Source organism: Oryctolagus cuniculus, chromosome X (assembly GCF_051225735.1).
Source record: "Oryctolagus cuniculus isolate XC-2025 breed Fujian yellow rabbit chromosome X, ASM5122573v1, whole genome shotgun sequence".
NCBI classification, from domain to species: Eukaryota; Metazoa; Chordata; class Mammalia; order Lagomorpha; family Leporidae; genus Oryctolagus; species Oryctolagus cuniculus.
Window position 1 is genome coordinate 105,506,722 of NC_142888.1, and position 9,027 is coordinate 105,515,748.

Here is a 9,027-nt window from a genome sequence, read left to right on the forward strand (position 1 = left end):
AGTGAGTGGGAGAGGGGAGTTTTGCAGGTGGGAAAGAAGTTATGGGGGGGAAAGCCATTATAATCCATAAGCTGTACTTTGGAAATTTATATTCATTAAATAAAAGTTAAAAAATCAAAAAAAGCAAATATACATATGTACATTGTATTAATTTTCTAGGATTTCCATAACAAAATAATAGCTTAGCCAACAGAGATTTAGTTTCTCTTACTTCTGAAGGATTGAATTCCAATATCAAGATCTAGACAGTGACTTGATCAGCCCTCACCCTGACTGTTGATGAGCAACTTGATATGTTATCCCTCTTAGTATTTTTGTTTGTTTGTTCTACTTAATACTTTGGTTGAATACTGTAATCAATACACAATTCTTCTTAAGTGCTAAAACTTAACTGAAAAGTGATCGCTGTTAAATATAAGAGTGGGAATAAGAGAGGGAAGAGATGTGCAATTCGGAACATGCTCAAGCTGACTTACCTCAAACGGTAGAGTTAAAAAGATACCAGGGGATTCCAATTCAATCCCATCTAGGTGGCATGTACCAATGCCATCTCACTAGTCCCAGTGATCAATTTCTGTTCACAATTGATCATAATGAAAGGACTAAGAACCAAAGGGATCACAGAAACAAGAATAGTGTCTGCAAATACCAGCTGAGAGAATAAAAAAGGGAGAGAACGATCCAACATGGGAAGTGAGATACACAGCAGACCCATAGAATGGCAGATGTCCTAAACAGCACTCTGGCCTCAGAATCAGCCCTAAAGGCATTCGGATCTGGCTGAAAAGCCCATGAGACTATTTCAGGCACGGAAAGCCAAGACACTCTGGGGAAAAAAAAAAAAAAAACCTAAATGAAAGATGTCTGCGAGTGAGATCCCAGTGGAAAGAATGGGTCATCAAAGAAGGAGATACCTTTCTCTGAAGCGAGGAGAGAACTTCCACTTTGACAATGGCCTTGTCTAAATATGATCAGAGTCAGTGAACTCAGGGGGCTTCCATAGCCTTGGCATCTCATGACAAGAGCCTAGGGTGATTACTGATGTCATAAACAAGAGTGTCAATTTGTTAAGTCAACAACAGGAGTCACTGTGCACTTACTCCTCATGGAGGATCTTTGTCCTTAGTGTGCTGTACATTGAGATTTAATGCTATAACTAGTACTCAAACAGTATTTTTCACTTTATGTTTCTGTGTGGGAGCAAACTGTTGAAATCTTTACTTAATGTATGCTAAACTGATCTTCTGTATATAAAGAGAATTGAAAATGAATCTTGATGTGAGTGGAAGGGGAGAGGGAGTGGGAAAGGGGAGGGTTGCGGGTGGGAGGGACGTTATGGGGGGGAAGCCATTGTAATCCATAAGCTGTACTTTGGAAATTTATATTCATGAAATAAAAGTTTTTAAAAAAAGATCTAAATAGGTTGGCTTCTTCTGGAGCCTTTCCTTGGATTTACCCTGTATATTCACATTGCTTTCTCTCAGTGTATATCAATGCCTTAATATCCTCATTTTATAATGATACAAGACACATTAGTTCTCACTCATATGATGACATTTTACACTAATTACCTCTTTACATGTCCTATTAGCAAACACAGTTACTTACTGAGGTACAGTTTGAGAATCCCAAATTCATAAATCTGAAATCCTAAATGTTCCAAATTCCAAAATTTTTGAATGACAATAGGACATTAGAAATTCCACATAAGACCTCATATAATGGATCACTATCAAAGTGCAGGTGCACTAAAATTATTATATATAATCATATTCAGGCTATGTAATATAGGCATATATAATAACATATATATATACTTTGTGTTTACACTTGGGTTCCATTCCAAGGATGTCTCATCATTTATATGTAAATATTACAAAGTCCAAAAATCTCAGTTACTTCTGGTTCTAAGCATTTGGATAAATGTTATTCAATCCATACTGGGTTTAGAATTGTGATATATGAATCTGGAGGTATGTGTGTGTGGGGGGGTACAATTTAGCTATAACACATTTTAACAGGTTTCCTTTTTGGTGCTCAGTTAGTTGTCACCTATCAGGGAGAACATGTGGTACTTATCCTTTTGGGATTGGCTTATTTCACTCAGCATGATGTTTTCCAAACATTATGATCCTAACAGGGATCACTTTTCAGTTAAATTTTAAACACCTAAGAATAATTGTGTGTTAATTACAGAGTTCAACCAATGGTACTAGAACAAAAAAAATACTAAAATGGATAAAGATATTTAGCTATAACACAAAGTTTATGTTAAATCAACATCATAGTAAAATATGTTTTCTCAGTCATTTTTGAGAACTTTTTTTTTTGACAGGCAGAGTGGACAGTGAGAGAGAGAGACAGAGAGAAAGGTCTTCCTTTGCCGTTGGTTCACCCTCCAATGGCCGCCGCGGCCGGCGCGCTGCGGCCGGCACACCATGCTGATCCGATGGCAGGAGCCAGGAGCCAGGTGCTTTTCCTGGTCTCCCATGGGGTGCAGGGCCCAAGCACCTGGGCCATCCTCCACTGCACTCCTTGGCCACAGCAGAGAGCTGGCTTGGAAGAGGGACAACCGGGACAGAATCCGGCGCCCCGACCAGGACTAGAACCCGGTGTGCCGGCGCCGCTAGGCGGAGCATTAGCCTAGTGAGCTGCGGCGCCGGCTTTTGAGAACTTTTTGATGAATTATTTTATTTACAGGCCTTCACAAAAATAAATTAAATACCTCTTTCTAATTTTATCTTTGACAATGTGATCCATATAATTCTTTTTAATAATTCTTAATAAGCTGTGCTTTGTGTGATAACTGTGATGCCAAAGTTTATTAAAAAACCAAAATATGTTTAATTTATATTAAATAAACTGCACTTGCTTTGGAATGTTACTTCAATAAAATACATAAAGAAAATTTGTTCTTTTTGTTACCAGACATCTTACTAAAAACTAGACTCCTGTATTCATGACACCTTAGCTCTTGGGTATTATTGATCAAATTTATTTATTCAATGGTCTGTACGTAAATATCTATTTTAGGGTCAATATATTATATCTGCTCATATAATAGTTATCAGAATCGCTTCTCAGCCTTTAGGCTAAGATCAAGTGTAGTATCTGTTCTTATCAGTTTAATAGTTATCATAGAAGTTTTGGATATTATTCTTGCTCTCAAGAAACTTAGCAGATATAAGAAGGCTTATGCTGACACAAATAAAGCCTAAAGTAGTGTATTGGAAAAACATTCAAATTGATTATGTACTATATGTCTATCTTCCATCAGCTTTGTGAAAAAGATATAAGAAATGTAAAAGGAAAGATGGAGAAGGTTAAAGAGGACATAAGGTGCACTTTGAGTAGTGTGAAAATTCCAGCCTTATGGTGCCAAAAGAACTACCAATATTTTATTCATTATTTTTCCTCAAGTACATGAATTTGTGTTGAATGCAAACTACTGAAACAAGTGCTGATGGGAAATAATTTGCACAAAACAGAAAAGTCAAAGGGGAAACCATTTACCTAGAACCTCATAATAAAAATTAAATTAAAATGTTAGGAAAAATGATAATCTATATAAATACAATTATATAGGAAATTAGTATAAATAAATAGCATCAGAACAAATATTCAAATGTACATTGTTCTAGCCACATAAATCATCTGCTCTTTCACTCAATTTAATAATTCCACTTGATTTGGAGCCAATATATATATCTCTAGCCATATCTCATAATATTTTGAATAATCACTTTTTGTCTTTTTTATTGCCTCCTCTTCTTTGTAAAACAACATGTCAATTACATCTCTTGATATAAGAATGACAACAGAATAAATATTGCAAAGTTGGAGAATATAAACATCAACAGAAATTGGTTTCATTTCTTTATACTAATAATTAACAAGCTCAAAAGGAAATTAAGAAAACAGTTTCACATACAATAGCATCAAAAGAATAAAATATATAGCAATAAATATAATCAAATAGGTAAAAAAAAAGTGAACAGTGAGCTCTAAAAATATTGCTGAAGTAAATTTTAAAATATGTAAATAAAGGGAAATTATCTCACATTCATGGATAGGAAGATATAACATAGTTAATATGTTAATACTACCCAAAATGGTCTACACATTCAAGATAATACTTATCAAAATTCCTATAATGAATCTTCAAATACCCTTGGGATAGCCAAAATAATCTTCACATAGATGAATAATGTTGAAAAATTCATATTTTCCAATTTTGAAACTTACTACAAAGCTGAAGTTATTAAAATCATCCCAAGGTGATATCATTAGGGCAAATATATAAGAGAAAAGGATAGATTAGGAATTTGAGAAATAATGCACATATAATCAGTTGATATTCAACAAGTCTGACAAGATCATTTAAAGGGGGAAAGAACCATTTTTTTAAACAAATTGATGGTGAGATAAATGGCTACCTAATGAAAAAGAGTAAAATTAGGCACTGATATGGTGGTACACTGGGTGAATTAAGCCAAAAGATTCCTAGTATGCCTCTTGCTGATTTCACATTCACATATTTTTTATCAATATCCAGTTATCAACTACTTCTATTAGATATTATTCATTTGTCAATTATTTGTGTAAGTCACAACCTACAGAAATCTAATCATTGGGATGGTTTTCTCATAGATTACTGCATTAGTTTTCTATGGCCGCAGTATCAAAATACCACAAATTGAAATCCTAAAGCCCAGAAATTTATGTTATCAATTCTGTAGGATAGAAAATCAAGATCAAGTTCTCAAAAGGTTTGTTTTTTTTTTTTATGAAGCTTCCAGTGTCTCAGATGTTTACTATCTTATTGATTACTCACACATTCTTTTCTCTGTGTACATGCATTTCTCCAATCTCTGTCCAAGTTCCTGTTACTTATAAAGACACTGGTCATTTGGATTATGGCTCTCCAACATGATTTCATTCAAGCTTATTTCCTCTTTATATGCTCTATCTGAACATGGCATATGCTGAGGTACTGGGAGGATGGAGCTTCAATATATGAATTTGGGGGAACATAAAGTCAGATCACAACACCAAGTGATGCTAAGTAATCCAAAATGACACAGGCTATGCAATAAGAAAAATATTTAAGTCACACATAGAAAACACATTTATTTAATGAAGTATTTTTTTCATTTATACTTATTTTTTCTAGTTTCTGTAGTATAAAGAATTTGTTATAGCTTGAAGTTTTCAGTTTTCTATGTGTCCTAAATTCAAAATGTGATAATTTATTTGAATATGTCAAGCACATATTCCTATTCCAAAGTACAAGAATCTATTGAATTAAAAAATAGAATGATTCTTCTGCAATTTAAGTTTATAAAGAGAATATTCTGTAGGGTTATTGGTCCACTAACTGGTAGTAAACTTTAAACTATTAAAAAATGAGTGTTTTAGCTAATGTGATTTAATAATAGAAGAACACAGCAGTAATATCGCATTCTTGTTAGTTATACAAAACTCAGGCACAACCTACCTCTTTAAAAGTCTAAAGTGCACATCATGCTGAGTGAAATAAGCCAGTCCCAAAGGGACAAATACCATATGTTCTCCCTGATCGGTGACAACTGACTGAACTCCAAAAAGGAAACCTGTTGAAGTGAAATGGACACTAGGAGAAACGGTGACTTGATCAGCATAGCCCTGACTGTTAATGAACAACTTAATACATTATCCCTCTTAGTAGTTTTTTTGTCTGTTCTACTTAATATGACTGGTTTAATTCTGTAATTAATACACAGTTATTCTTAAGTGTTGAAAATTAACTGAAATGTGATCCCTGTTAAACATAAGAGTGGGAATAAGAGAGGGAAGAGATGTATAATTTGGGACATGCTCAAGCTGACTTGCCCCAAATGGTAGAGTTAGAAACATACCAGGGGATTCCAATTCAATCCCATCAAGGTGGCATGTACCAATGCCATCTCACTATTCCAAGTGATCAATTTCAGTTCACAATTGATCATAATGAAAGGACTAAGAGTCAAAGGGAGCACATAAACATGTCTAGTACCTGCTAACATTAACCGATAGAATAAATAAAGGGGAGAGTGATCCAACATGGGAAGTGAGATACTCAGCAGACTCATAGAATGGCAGATGTCCTAAATAGCACTCTGGCCTCAGAATCAGCCCTAAAGGCATTCGGATCTGGCTGAAAAGCCCATGAGAGTATTTCAGGCATGGAAAGCCAAGACACTCTGGCAAAAGATCTCTGTGAGTGAGATCCCAGTGGAAAGAACAGGTCATCAAAGAAGGAGGTACCTTTCTCTGAAGGGAGGAGAGAACCTCCACTTTGACTATGACCTTGTCTAAACAAGATAAGAATCGGAGAACTCAGAGGGCTTCCATAGCCTTGGAAACTCATGACTGGAGCATAGGGAGATTACTGATGCCATAGACAGGAGTGTCAATTGGTAAAGTCAACAACAGGAGTCACTGTGCACTTACTCCTCATGTAGGATTTCTGTCCTTAATGTGCTGTGCATTGAGATTTCATGCTATAATGAGTACTCAAACAATATATTTCACTTTGTGTTTCTATGGGGGTGCAAACTGTTGAAATCTTTACTTAATGCATACTAAACTGATCCTCTGTAAAAAAAAAAAAAAATTATCAACTCCCAACTTGACTCTCACTGGGATTAAACATGACAATAGGTCTGCTCTGATTTCATCATCATTAAAAAAAAATCATCTATTATTTTTCACTTTATGTTTCTGTGTGGGAGCAAACTGTTGAAATCCTTTCTTAATGTATACTAAGCTGATCTTCTGTATATTAAGATAATCGAAAATGAATCTTGATGTGAATGGAAGGGGAGAGGGAGTGGGAAAGGGGAGGGTTGTGGGTGGGAGGGACGATATGGGGGGAAGCCATTGTAATCCATAAGTCGTACTTTGGAAATTTATATTCATTAAATAAAAGTTTAAAAAAAGTCTAAAGTGCAACGTATTTGCAGCCTAAATGATAAATAGCTGCGTATTCTACTTCCTTTCTGAAGTAGCACACAAGGATGGGCTAGTATAATGTGGGATGTAAAACAAGAATCCAAAGCCTCACCAAAATTTCTTTTCCATTTATGAATATTTCTAACAAGTATGTCACCCTGCAATGGTAATGTTTCTTTCCATAAAGTTGATATATCAAATTGTGGCTCCTCTTTGAGGACAATGTTTCCTTTCATGGCTTTAAAAAAAAGAAATGAATAATTCTCTATTTTATCATTTTTTCTTTGAAGAGAGTAGACAAAACTGTCACGCAGAAATTTTAAAATATGGAATAGGGTAAACTTTGTCTATTTTTTAGATACTATAATGCAGTTGAAATGTCAACCATTTCTTGGTTCATGTTGGGTGATTCTGCAAGATAGAATGTCCAGTGACATCTTTAAGTTTACCTCAGTAAGTCAAACAACATAATAGTTGCATATTGCCACAATTAGACACTACATTCTATCTTTCACAGATATTTATGTAATTACTACCATAGGTATTAGATGATTTTGTATGTATGAGAGGAATATTTGACTAGTAACAGATTATAATCCAGTTGCATTGAGCAAATAAAGAATGATTGTAGGGGCAGACATTTCACACAGGGGTTAAGATGTTGCTTTGGATGTCCACAACACATTTTGGAATGCCTGGTTTCAGTCTCAGCTCTACTAATAATATTCTAAACTAAATATTCTAATTTGGCATTTAAGATACAAAGATACAAAGAGAGAAGCAGAAGAGGAAGAAATTGGACTAAGGATTTACAACTCATTCTTCACAAATATTTCATTCATTCCCATCTTATCTAATTCCCCAAGGAAGAGTAAATGAATGTCCTGAAGTGTTATATAATGGGTGAAATCATTAGGATATATGAAAGGAACCATCATGAATATGGAGGCAGCTACCCACCCCAGAGAGTACATTTCTCCCCCATCCCCTGAACTGAAAGCTCTTTAACAGCTGAAATAATTTACACCTCTAGATTTCACTAAACAGTGCTGAGAATTGCATATATTAGACACTCAATTTTGCCTTTGGGTTTATATAATAACATCATAAAATGATGGAGCTCTGGTTATTTTATTCTTCGATTTTCCCAAAGAAAGTAATGGGAATATTCATATTGAGAAACTAATAATATAAACGTTCTAAAGAATTGTAGTTCTATATCTACATGCACAGTGATCTATAAAATACTACAGTTACTAAGGGTGACATAAAAGTTTTAAAGTTTGATGTGATGATTAATTTTATGCTCCAATTTGACTAGACTAAAGGATAACTGGATAGCTGATATAACATTATTTCTGAGGGCAGGAATATAATCTAATGGTTATGATACTAGTCAAGATGCTCATTTCCAATATTGGAGCACCTGGGTTCAATACCCACCAGCAACTCCTGATTCTGGTTTTGTCATAATGAAAACTCTGAGAGGCAGTGTGATGGCTCAAGCATTTGTTTCCTACCACTCATGTGGGAGACCTGGATTGAGTTTATAACTCCTGGCATTGGTTCTGGCATACCTCAGCCATTGTGGGTATTTCAGGATTTGAGGAGTAAATCAAAGGATAGTATCTCTCTCTCTCTCTCTCTCTCTCTCTCTCTCACACACACACACATACACACACAGTCACATAGTCACACAGTCACACAAATAAATACATATATTTTAATTTCAAAAACACTATATTGTATGTGTAGGGTGTTTTTGGAAGTTTCAAACTTGAATCAGTAGATTGAGTAACCATCATAATCTCCATCATTCCAATGTGTTAAAGCCTGAATAGGAAAAAAAGTGGAGGCAGAGTAAATATCCTCTTTCATTGAGTCTGGAAATCCATCTTCTCCTGCCCTCAAACATCAGTGCTCCTGGTCAATAAGCCATGATATTCAAAACAGGAATTATTGCTCCCATGGTTTTCAGTCCTTCAGATGTGGAATGAATTACACCAACAGCATACCATGGTACTTGTTAGACTAAAAATTGTGTGAGTTAATATA

At 35.0% G+C, this 9,027-nt stretch overlaps 1 pseudogene; it reads left to right on the forward strand.

Moving 5' to 3' along the window:
- Nucleotides 1-3,072: 3,072 nt before the first annotated feature.
- On the forward strand, nt 3,073-3,177 carry LOC127485076 (U2 spliceosomal RNA; annotated as a pseudogene).
- Nucleotides 3,178-9,027: the final 5,850 nt, after the last annotated feature.